This window comes from Nicotiana tomentosiformis, chromosome 12 (assembly GCF_000390325.3).
Source record: "Nicotiana tomentosiformis chromosome 12, ASM39032v3, whole genome shotgun sequence".
NCBI classification, from domain to species: Eukaryota; Viridiplantae; Streptophyta; class Magnoliopsida; order Solanales; family Solanaceae; genus Nicotiana; species Nicotiana tomentosiformis.
In genome coordinates, this window is record NC_090823.1 from 134,622,515 (window position 1) to 134,635,501 (window position 12,987).

Here is a 12,987-nt window from a genome sequence, read left to right on the forward strand (position 1 = left end):
AATTCATCTGTCATGTCTTTAAATTGAAATTGGAGAGTAGAGAATTTTATCAATTATTCATCACCCCTATGGTTTGACTTGAGAATATCATGAAAAGAGTTGAAACCCATGTTGTAACTGTTTATTTTTATAACTGAAAAATTTGCGAGCAATCGGAGCACGACTCACAACTCGATTAACAGTGAACCCGCTACTCTAACCTTCTCAACTTATATGCAAGGAGCTAGGATGGCGGAAGGGGATTATTCGAAAGATCAAATTTATTTTTTATGCATAAATAATAAATATTGAATCCCCTTGACATGTTCAAATAGTATAGTGTCATGGTAGCGTTAGCTATGCTTTTGACTAACAGGATGAGTCATGTGATTGACTTACATTTTATTGAGATGAACTCCGAGTTCACTTTTTAATATTCCGAATCCCCTTAGTAAAACCTGGCTCCGCCACCGCTTATATGACAGGCTTTTACATGTAAGAGCTAAAAGGTTGCAAAGGACTCATCCATGCCTCTGATTATCCATACCTTACAGTTCAGAGCTAGCAGAATTCTGTCTGAGGACTTTCTGTGAAAATAAAGTGACAAACTCTTTGGATCAGATAGAGTTGTGAAACAAACTCAGGTTAGACTCTAAAGGCACCATAAAAATATGCCTTATAAGCCCGAAAACCACAACCAAGAACTGATGGAAGCTTCTTTGATCACTTCCTAGATTTCTTTCTTGATTTCGATGAAGGCTTGGATTGCTCAGTGCTTGCATTCTGAGAGGCTCCTTTGGAATTGGCTGGCTGGTTCGATTTTGTATCATTACTAAACGCTGCCTCTTTAGCAACTGCTCCCTGAGAACCTCTAATTTGCGCTGCTCTCTTGTCCTTTCTCTTTGGTCTATAACTAAACCTTTCCCTCTTCGGAAGCCACCTCTCTGGATCAGGTGGAGGCCCTGGGTTGGCTGGATCGAAGCCCTTTGGGTATTTCGGTTTTCTCTCTCTCTTTTTCTTTGCCTTATCTTTACTCTTGGCTTCAGTGACACCGACATTAGGAACAGTCTCAACATGCTTTGCACCAGAAGTTTTCTCCAAACTATCGACATCAATAGATTTCAAGGTGGGTAGTGGTTTTAGTTGCTTCTCATAAGCTTCTGCTTTCTCTACATTTCCATGGGCAGCAGTCTGGATCAACCCAACCAAAGCCTCAATACTCCCATGGCTTTTTACAAGCTCCTCATATAGGCGTGCTGCCTCCTCCTTTCTTCCATGCCTCAACTTAAAAGCAGCAGCCTCCTGCATGATGCTACTGAGCTTATTGTTTTCTGTCATTGCATTTGACCACCATCTGATGGCAGAATCAAACACAGCATCGGCACCATCAATATCTCCTGCCCTTTCCTTTAGAGAAACGAGGGTAGCAACAGTTGCAGGTTTGTGTTGAATGTCAGGAATTTTTGCCAGAGACTCGGCTGCAATCTGAGGGTGGCCAGCAGCGGCAGCAACCTGTGCCCTTGCAAGCAGGATGACTTTGCACTTGTCAGGAAACTTATCTGCAAAATGTCAGCTTCACCAGCTTTGTTCTCTCGCACGTGCACAGCAGCTTGAAGAAGTACTGGCATCAAGCTACCAGGAAATAAATCCGGTAAAACTGCAACAAGTTCTCGTGCCTGTAATAATCCATGAACTAAAATTAAGCATCTAAAGAAGAACATGCAATAACCAGCCGTAGCTTGGGGTCTTTTTTTTTTTTAAATGAAGTAAATTAGATTCATTAAAGGGCATCAAGAAGATGCAAAGAGTACAAAAGAGAGGATAATTAGCTCCATTTACAAAAGCCTATGCTACTATCAGGGAGCTAATGAAATCCACAAAAGCTTGGGGTCCTCTTTTTTGCTTCTTATGTATTGCCATTTAACCTTGAAAAAAGAAAACAAGAAACAAAATGAAACATTATGGTTTCAGATTAATTACCTGATCCATCTTATTAGAATGAAGTAGCAGTAGCAGTAGCATCCTATTGGTGTATATAGCTTCCCTTTGCTTTTGAGAAAGCTTCAAGTCCAGTCCACGAGCAAGCTGGAACTTTTGTGGTCCATCACTTTTCTCTACTAGCTTATCAAGTTTCCTTAGGCCATCAGATACATCTTTAGGACCTTTCAAAGCGAGGAGGTTATTTACTGCCACCGCAAGTGACGACTCATCTGCCAGATTTCTTTTCACAAGGTTGGTATAAGATGCAACGGCTACTTGTGTGTTTCCTAGAATTTGGAATAACAGATAGATATTCATGTATTTGCAACACATCAAGGCAAACAGAAAAGTCAAAGTCGTGTTATAAAATAATTTCACCTGTTGAACATATGCAAGTTGAACAGCAATGGGTGCCAATTCGATTTCAACCTCATCATCAGCTAAATTCTCCTCCATTAGTGTTTCCCGACCAATTCTGTTATTTCACCAGCAAAATTTGCAAGTTATCTCATTTGTGTCCAAGCACAGATTAAGCTCTGGAAGTTCCAAACCCTACAGTCAATACAGCACAGACAAGCACCACATGGAAAAAGAATAGGCAATCTCTTATCACAGTTATTAATATTTGTTTCAGACTTGTGGTACTAGGCATACAGTGTAGATCCTTGATTCAAGGTAATTTCCCTTCAGCAGCACAATGTGTAGCTTGGGTTATATTAATCAGCTTAAAAGAACATGTTCTCCGCTGATTCCACACCACTTCTTGATGTTGAATTACTCTTAACTGTTCCAAATCAAGTTTGTCACATGGAGTTCATCAAAGAGAAATTAATTAAGAATCTCATACTAAATACAAGACTTAACAAATTCACTAATCCTTAGAAACCATGCCAGTGATATGTATGAACTTGTAAACTATAAGCTTCAAAAATCTCCTACCTTCGAGCTGACAATAACAGTTGCTCAGCATCCTTGTACTTCTGCCTCTCAATTAAAGAGCAGGCGGTGTTATATGCCAATTCAAAACTGCTAGTTGCTTTAACTCGGATGGAATCCAGAGTTCCCTGCACATCAGAAGCCCTTCCAGCAGAAACCAAACCAGCAACAAGATTAATTTCTAAGGAGTCCATCTGGGGCTTTTGGAGCTTTTGATATATATCCACAGAAGCTTCATCTTTCCCAAACGATATAAAATCTGAGATTCCAACAGCATTGACGCAGTACTTCCTTCTTGCCCCTTTAAGGACTCCAACGCTTGATCCAGTTTATTTTGCCTATATAAGCAATAAGCCTTCGAAAGAGCAACATCACAATGAAAAGGAACATGTTAATGAGAGATAACTTCCATTGCTGAAGAAAAATGAACTTTTTTCCTGGTAAACATAGGGGTTTGCAATAGAGGTGAACAAAGAAATCATATTGCTAAATCTCCTTACAATTAAATTCATAGCGAAGTCTTGACTGAGAAACCAGATATTTCAGAAAGTAATTTTTATAAGGATTTTAGAAAGTAACTTCATCGCTCAAGTTCTAAAACATATTAATAGAAACAAAAACTGTGAGGGTATAAGGCAACTGGAAATCCATAAGCATTGACATGCCTTGGTTTCCTCTTTATTCCTCAACACTTTCCAGAGAAAACTGTTCACAGAAAGGCTCAACAACTACAAATATCTCTTCAGTAGCAGAAGCTTCTCCTGCCTTCTAAAATTCATTTGAAATGTCCAATTAAGCACTCAAACTCCAAAATTCCAAATGTTTATTAAGGTCTCTTCATTGTTCCAACATTTAAATTAACTAGGGAGTCCACTGCACAAAGGCAGCTCAACTAAAAGCCACTCAATAGAGCGTCTGAAGTTGTCACGACCCAGATTATCCCTCCGTAAGGTGTCGTGATGGCACCTAGTCTTTACGACTAGGTAAGCCTAATTTTTGCGAAAAATATAAAGAAACACAACATTTTAAAGATAAACAACATATTATAAATAGCCAAGAGTAGTACCACTCGGCATATACAAAATAGTTTCCCAAGACCCGGAATATCACTAAGTCACAAGCTGCTATAATCTATGTAGCTTTATACAAAAGTCAAAGATAATAAAGAAAGTCTCTAGGCGAGGGAGTAGAAGGGGACTCCGAAGATCTGCGGACGCAAGCAGAAGTTGAAGTCTTCTAGAATCAGCAGCACGCACTAACCCCAAGGCTGATAGCTCGTACCTGGATCTGCACACGAAAACATGTGCAGGAAGGGCATGAGTACACCACAATGGTACCTAATAAGTGCCAAGCCTAACCTCGGTCGAGTAGTGACGAGGTCATGTCAAGGCCCTACCGGAGTAAATATAATAAATTAAACAGTAAAAGATATAAGTGAAATTTACGGTAACATAGTTAAAGAAATTCTCGAAAATTTAACAGTTAAGGGAGCCCTCAGCTCAAAACAAGGTAAACACAGTGGGAAAATCTCTCGGGATACCGTCTCGTAGTTTCAAATGAATATGCAGTACAGGGGGAATCTCCCGGAATACGTCCGTAGTCCCAAAGTAAATATGCAACGCAGGATGAAATGGCAGGTATGACATCGAGTTATACAGTTTATACTGGACACAGATAGGGCAAATGAGGACTTAGCTAAACATGACGCACAGAATATCAATTACGCAGTTAAAACACGTAAACATGCTTTTTTAGTCTAAACTACACAATTAAACATATTAGTACGACTTAATAAGAAAAACAATTTATGATTTAAGAAGGTTAAACAGGATTTTTGCAATAATAGCCCGTGTACGTACTCGTCACCTCACGTACACGGCGCCCACACACCAAATAATATCAAGATATCCTAAGGGGAAGTCCCCAACACAAGGTTAGGCAAGCCACTTACCTCGAACCGCTCAAATCACCTCGATAACACGTTCTTGCCACGAGTATCCGACTCCAAATGGCCCGAATCTATTCAAATAAATTGCATAATGTAAATATAACTACGAGTAACTAATTTAGCTAATTAATTCGAAGCTGAAGCGTGAAATTAGGAAAAACACCCAAAAAGTCACCCCGGGCCCACGTCTCGGAATCGGGTAAAAGTCGCAAAAATACGAATACCCATTCACTCACGAGTTACTCGTACCAAAATTGTTCAAATCCGATACCAAAATCTCGATCAAAACCCCAAAATTCGGCCTAAGAACTTTTTCTCAATTTTTCACCCCAAATTCGAAATTTAACGATAAATTCAAGCATAGATTAGTGGAATATAACCATAAAAGAGTTAAGAATCGTTACCCAATCGATATCTCTGAAAAATCCCTCAATCCCTCGTCCAAAATCCGAGCTCCCAACTTAAGTTTTTGATAAAAATGGCATAACCTCCGTTTTTGGAACTTTAATACTGCCCAGACGCGTCCTTCTTCGCGAACGCGGCCACACCCTCGCGTTCGCGAAGTACAATATACTTCGGCCCAAAAATCCTCCATCGCGAACGCGATGTACATGTCGCGAACGCGAAGACCACTCAGCTTGACCCTTCGCTAACGCGGGATCTCCATCGCGAACGCGAAGCACGAAATCTCGCCTGCCTCCAGTTCTTCTTCGCGAACGCGTAGCTTCGAGGTTCCACACCTTCGCGAACGCGAGAGCGACATCGCGGACGCGAAGAGTAATTTAACTGCCCTTCCCATATACCTTACGCGAACGCGAGGACTCCCTCGCGAACACGATGAAGAAAATGCCTGCAACAGAACACCAGAAATCTGCTGCTTCTCTAAGTCCAAAGATGACTCGTTGAGCATCCGAAACATACTCGAGGCGCCCGGGACCTCGACCAAATATACCAACCAATCCTAAAACACCATACGAACTTAGTCGAGCTCTCAAATCCCATCAAACAACGCTAAAATCACGAATCACCCTCCAATTCAAACTTAAAGAACTTGAAACTTCAAAATTCTACAACTGATGCCGAAACCTATCAAATCACGTCCGATTGACCTCAAATTTTGCGCACAAGTCATAATCAACATTACGGACCTACTCCAACTTCCGGAATTGGAAAATGGCCCCGATATCAAAAATTACACTACATGCCCAAAACTCCAAAAATTCGACTTTCGCCATTTCAAGTCTAAATGAGCTACGAACTTCCAAAACACAATCCGGACACTCTCTTAACCCCAAAATCACCTAACGGAGTAAACGGAACCGACGGAATTTCATTCCGGAGTCGTCTTCACACAGTTCCGACTATGGTCCAAATCCTAAGGCTTAAGCTCTCATTTAGGGACTAAGTGTCCCAAAACACTCCGAAACTCAAAACCAGTCATCCCGGCAAGTCACAATAGCATAAAAAGATTTGGGGAAAGCAGTTAATAGGGGATCGGGGCTATTACTCTCAAAACGACCGGCCGGGTCGTTACAGAAGTATATTTTAATGTAAATAGAATATCCAAAGTCCCTTAATCCCTGCCCTTAAGATAATGTTTTTCTGATTGTTACCAGTTACCATTCTCCAAAAAGAAAATGTTTTCTGATAAGACAGTTTGAGATAATCTAAGTGAAGTCATCAAGAACTTACAATACTTCGCCAAATAATCCAACTGTTGTGATATCCAAAAGTTCAGTCATAATGACTCTAGATCCTTTTTTGGGGGGGTGGGGAGAATAAGTAGGTAATGCATCTGGATCCTAGGCTCATTATCTGGTCTAATAGTGAAATACCAACATTGTATTATATAATTTATATGGACATGACCCTTCCATAAAGCAAGATATCCATAGACATTACACAGCCAATGAGGGTATGAGTGATTGTGTTCTAGTATGAAAGTAGTAGTATATGAATATACCAGAGCACTCTTCTATATGTATGGTATGTCTTTGTCTAATATAGAAACATCATTCCAATACTTTTACCTTTAATTAGTTTGGCTTATATGAAAGAGAGCAATGTCAATTTATAAAGCTCTTACCAGACATGTAATAGAATCCTTTTCTTGGTTGTCAGTTATCACCTGATCTGCCCATTAACCATTTTAAGCCTTTCTCACTCAATTATTTTAATTTCTGATCAGCTTCTAAAGCTTTAGAGTACAAAGAGAGTTGCATCTACCTACACGGCTACTCCATATTCATGTAAAACGAAATGTTTTGGAACTGATATTAGCAGATATCTTATGTCACAGCAGAAAAAAAGTGTGACTACGATCACAAAAGTAGCTCAAATAATCCAAATATTAAAGTTCCCTTTCAGGTGAAATTTCCAAGTTAAGGAACTCGAGTAATTGCTCTCTGAACTGAAGTTACAACAACATTTCAATCACGAATTAGTTAGGTCTTTCTATTAAAAATCTATGTATCCATTCCCCTCTATCCAGGCCCGTAAAATTAAGATCTGTGATAGTTAGACTATTTTTAGTCTAGCCTTTCAACCTGCAAACAACCCTTCTCATTTATCTGAACTCGGCACCAGCTATGTTAGGCAGAGTTCAATGTTCAAATATTTATCTGGAAAGTTTCTTATAAAGTATACATTACCTTGAAAAATCTAAGATCAATAGCAGCTTTTTTGGACTCTTGAATAGCAACTAGCGCTTCTTCAATACTATCAGCTTTGATTAATGCCACCACTTTACAGCGAATCGCGTCCTCATCTCCAGGCGCAACAGCAAGAACTTCAAAACAAAATTCATAAATTTTCATCAAACGAAGTTCACAAATTCTTTGTGTTCAAGATGGTATGCACAATCAAGCAAACAAATGACAAAACTCGGAAATGAACATGTTAAATATAAGAAATTGAACTAGTTATAATCAAAGACTTAGACTGCTTGTTCATATAAACAAAATTCATCATATTTCATCACATTACACACACTTAAAACCTACAAGTCGCATTCCTTTTTATGCAATTTACAAATTTATAATATACCACAAATTATTAACTATTTTAATTGTCTCGTTAATATGATACAACAGAGGACATTAAAATGATTATACCGAGGTTAAAAGAGTAAGGGAGAAAAAAGAATTAGTGTTGACATCAAATCACATTGGCTTATTATGATTGTTAACGCCAAACTTTGGGAGGTCAAAAGTACATTTTATTTGAAAAAATATTATTTTTTTTGGTAGAATTGAGGTGTTTAGCCAAAAATAAAAAGAAACATATTTTGTGTTATTTTAGTAGAAGCTATAATTTTTTATATACTCCAAGAAGCAAAAACAAATGAATAATTCTTTCAAGATAAAATTATCCTTACAAAATATATATTATCAAACTATCTATCACTAGTTGAACCCACATATATCTCATATATAAATACAACCCTTTTCTTCCTCTCTTTTTTTTTTGTGTTAACTATATTTATATTTATGAAAAATCTTAATATATATTTATTTTATTTCTTAAAATATAACTAAATAAAAATAAAAAGTTTATAAAAGCATTTAAAATTATTCTACTATATTTAAATAATAATAATTGTAAAATAAAATTTAAAACTTTTTTTTTCATAATTTGACACTCAAATAATTATTTGTCAAGATTGATCAAACACAATGTATTTATCAAATACTAAAAGAAGCACTTTGTAAGTGAATTGACCAAACACAAACTACTCTTACAAAATACTTCTCTAAAAAGCTATTTGTTCAAAAGTGTTTATCAAAAGAAACAGTTTTGAAGCATGGCCCAACAGGAAAGTAATAGATTGAGGTGAAAATAGTTAATAACTAATATTGATTAGCGCTAAAAGCGTATATAAAAAATACATATATTAATTTAATATATAACACATAATGCGATAATATTTTTTCCTGAATAATGTCTATTTTATATCATCGGTTCTCTCTTAAGTGCTATTAATTATATGGTATATTCTAGTCAATTGGCTTTTCTATAAAAAGTTACTGATCATTTCCAGCAAATAAAATCACCTAGTAATAGCTTAAATAGATTAGATACTTGAAAACTTCTACTTGAAATTTTGCACAACTTAAATATGTAAATCAACCAAACTAGGGGAAGGTAGGTGTAAATAGTATTAGTCTTCAAATTTATCTTTTTAGAAAAAAGTCGAGAGCCTCAACAATTTCATTTCTAATATAACAACTACTTACTGAAACTTTATTTGGAAATAATTATATTAAACAAATAATATTTCAACAATCTCACTACATATTCTTTTTAGTTACTACAAGTTTGAGTAGAAGTTGGATAAACAAACGTGAAAGATAATAAAGAGCTGCTAAAATTTGTTTATATTTGAATAAAAGCAACACATTACATATTGGTATGAACTTAGATTTTAGTTTTTTATAAGCAAAATTTACTTTCTAAGAATTGCGTAAAGAGTACTACAATAAATACTAACAAATTTTATAATTATTAAGTTGAAATAATCTAATAACATTACACCAACAACAATAACCACCAAGGTGTAACACCCGAAAAAAATTTCTAAGTGTTTTAAAACTATTAAGAAGATTGACGGGTGCTAATTATATCAATTCGGGTATGAACAAGACTGGTAATTTGAATGATATGAATTGATCATGATAATATATATATATATGAGGTGCATTAAAAATGGTTTAGGGTCTAAGAAAGCCTCAAGGCCAAGTCAAGTTGAAAATTATATGATAGGATAAAGTTTCAAGTGAGTTTGCACAAGATCTAACTTCAAACAAGCATAACTCTCAAGATATGAAGAGTTATATGGTGTATAACCTATCAAATTAAATCCCTTTGAGTCTAGTTTCTAACGCATCAAACCGTTTGCCATTTGGAGATTTCTACAAGAAGTTATGGTCTTTTTACTAAAGAGTGACAGAACAGCTACGCGAGTCTTGCGTAGCCTACGCAGATTTGCGTAGGCAAAATCAGTATGGAAGTGAGGGGAGGGTTAAGCTGCGTAGCCAATCTGCGTAGGCTACGCAACCAGCCTACGCAATTTATTTTTTTATAAAACAGGGGAGGTTCGGGGAGAGAGAAAAACATAACAATTTTGGCTAAGTTTTGGGTTCTAGAGAAAAGGTGGAGCATCCTCAACCCAAATACACATCAAAGGTGAGTTTTATGATATTTTTATAATGGATTAACACTAGTTACTGGTAGTATTAATATCTACATGGATTGAAATTCATAAGGACTTCTCTAATCTTCAAGAATCATTCAAAAAGGTTCAAGATTGGGTTTGAACTACAAGAGGTAAATTCTCCACCCTACACTTAAATACAACTATGGATTAAGTATTTGGAATGTATTGTGAAGTAGAAAGTACCAATTGGTTGAAGAATTATGCTAGTCCTTGAAATGTGTATTGTGAGTTAGGGTTCTTAATGGAGAAGAAGATGAATAGTGAATTTTTGAATCTTGTTAGGATGGTTGGTGATTCTAGTGCTTCAATAGCTTAATAATGATTAACTATTGAGTCATATAACCTACATTGGGGCTTAAAGGTCAAGGATGAAATCTATTAAGGATAAAAAAGATATGTATGGGTGAATTGAGCTTGTTGAAGACTTTAATTGGAGATCTGAGGGTCAAGTTAATATCGGAATTTGGTGAATTTTGTATGGTTGGACTCGTGGTTGGATGGGCGTTCATATTTTGTATGGTCGGATTTTTATGAAAAAATTATATTTTCATATGGAATTAATTCCTACAATTTTTATTGATTGAATCGAATTATTTGTGGCTAGATTCGAGGCGTTTGTAAGCCAATTCACGAGGCACAAGCATAGCGGAATAGGAAATTACACAGGTTGAGGTAAGTAACAGTTATAAATCTGGTCCTGAGGGTATGAAATCCCGGATTTTGTATCATGTGATTATTTTGGAGATGACGCACATGCTTGGTGACGGGATTGTGTGCATCCACCGAGGGGATTGTGACTTGGTACGTCCCGTGAAAACTGTAAAGTTGAATAACTTGTTGTTAGCTATGTGCTCTCTATATATTGTGAAAATTTAACTGTAAGTCATGTTAGAAATCATATTTAGGCTATATGTTGGTATTGTTGGGCCCACAGAGGTCGTGTACATGTTGAACTATCTGCTTAATTATTTTTTTGTACTCAGTCACAGTTTACTTGATTATTTTATCCCAGTTTCTATTGTTCATTATTGATGCATCATATCAATGTTGTTTGGGCTGATTTCATGATTGTTGAGAGCCCGAGAGACTGGAGAGATTTATAACTGAGCGAGGTCGAGGGCCCGATTGTGAGATATTATAATATAGCACGTGAATTATCTGTGCGGATCCAAATATTATACTATAGTATGTGAGTTGTCCGTGCGGATCCAGATATTATACTATAGAACGTGAGTTGTCCGTGCAACACGTGAGTTATCCGTGCGGATCCAAATATTGATACTATAGCACGTGAGTTGTCCGTGCGAATTATAACGCTTGGGTTGTGGGAGCTCCTCCGGAGTCTGTACACCCCCAGTGAGCGCAGGTACCCATTGAGTGTGAGTGCTGAGGGCTGAGAGCCGAGTGGTTGAGCTGTTGTGACGAGTTGAGTGACTGTTACCTTGAGAGACTATACTTGCTTTTCATTTGGTGTTGCACTTAGTTGCTATTTGTCATTGTTGTGAAATACTTTGAAAGATTTTATATCCGGATTACATGAACTTGAACTGTATAAAACTGATTTGACTTAAACTGCTGGATTTGAAAGCATGTCTATTCTTTGGTGGAATTACTGAAAGTGAACTATAACTGTGTAGCTCATCACTATCTTCAGTTCCTTATTTATTATTGTTACTTGCTGAGTTGATTGTACTCATACTACACCCTACACTTCGTGAGCAGATCCAAGTGTTCCCGGACATAGTAGGTGTTAATATTTTCCGGAGATTTAGAGGTAGCTGCCGTGTTTCGCAGACCTTGCATCTCCTTCCCTATCTCCTTATTTACTGTATTTGGTTTCAAACTATTATGGACCGTATTTTCTAGACTTGTATTCATATTAGATGTTCATGTACTCACTGACACCGAGTTTTGAGGGTATTTATATTTATACTTGTGAGATTTCTTCCGCTAAATTAAATCAATATGTTTTCAAATTTAAAATATATGTGGTTTATTGAGTTTGTCGACTTGCCTAGTATTGAGATAGATACCATCACGACGGGTGAGATTTTGGGTCGTGACACAAGTATAATCTCATTAGTGGGGTCTGAGATGGGTAGAGTGTACGTGGACCTTACCCCTACTTTCAAGAATGCAGAGAGCCTGTATCTGGTAGACCCTCAGCTCGGAAAAGATAAAAGAAGGACAACAACACGCATATCAATCGAAAAATCGGAGGAAAAATACAATACTAACAGTAGGTACGCTAATCAGAAAGGTGAAACGAAAGCCACTGTTATGATCGAAATAATTAGGTATTATGCGAAAACTAGTAAATCAAACCTTAAATGACGATAAATCAGATAACAAATGAGAAATATACCAAACGGGACACAATCATTTAACTTGGTTCGATCAATTGACCTACGTTCACGGCGTAGATGAGCAATCTACTATATAAAAGAGAGTACAAAATATTAAAAAAATAACCTCACAAATAAGCAAATACAAGTGACACACTAACATTTGTCCCGTAAAGTTCTCCCTCTAAACACGATTCTCAAACCCCATATGGCTACATTGTGGATGCTACTGAATGAGAAAGAAGGATCCTCAATTTATAGAAGTACAAACCTTTCCCTACAAGACAATAGACTAGCCAAATATGGAAGAATTATATTTTCCTTCTAAGAAAAGAAAACCCAATTATGATAAACATGTTGCCCTTTCCTTCAAGAGATAAGAAAATTAAATATGGTAAGAAAATAAGAGAAAACCCAATTATGGTAAACATGTTGCCCTTTCCTTCAAGTGATATGAAAAACAATTATGGTAAGAAAATCAGGACAACACCTAACAACCACAACAAGTAATAACAGAAGTTAAGGTCAACGGAACGCTAAGCTACATACCCTAACTCTTTACCTTTATTCTAAACCTACATACC

The 12,987-nt window shown here is 36.8% G+C and overlaps 1 pseudogene; it reads right to left on the minus strand.

Annotated features, from left to right (window-relative positions):
• Positions 1-242: 242 nt before the first annotated feature.
• On the minus strand, positions 243-7,944 carry LOC104103334 (uncharacterized; annotated as a pseudogene).
• Between the last annotated feature and the right edge of the window lie 5,043 nt (positions 7,945-12,987).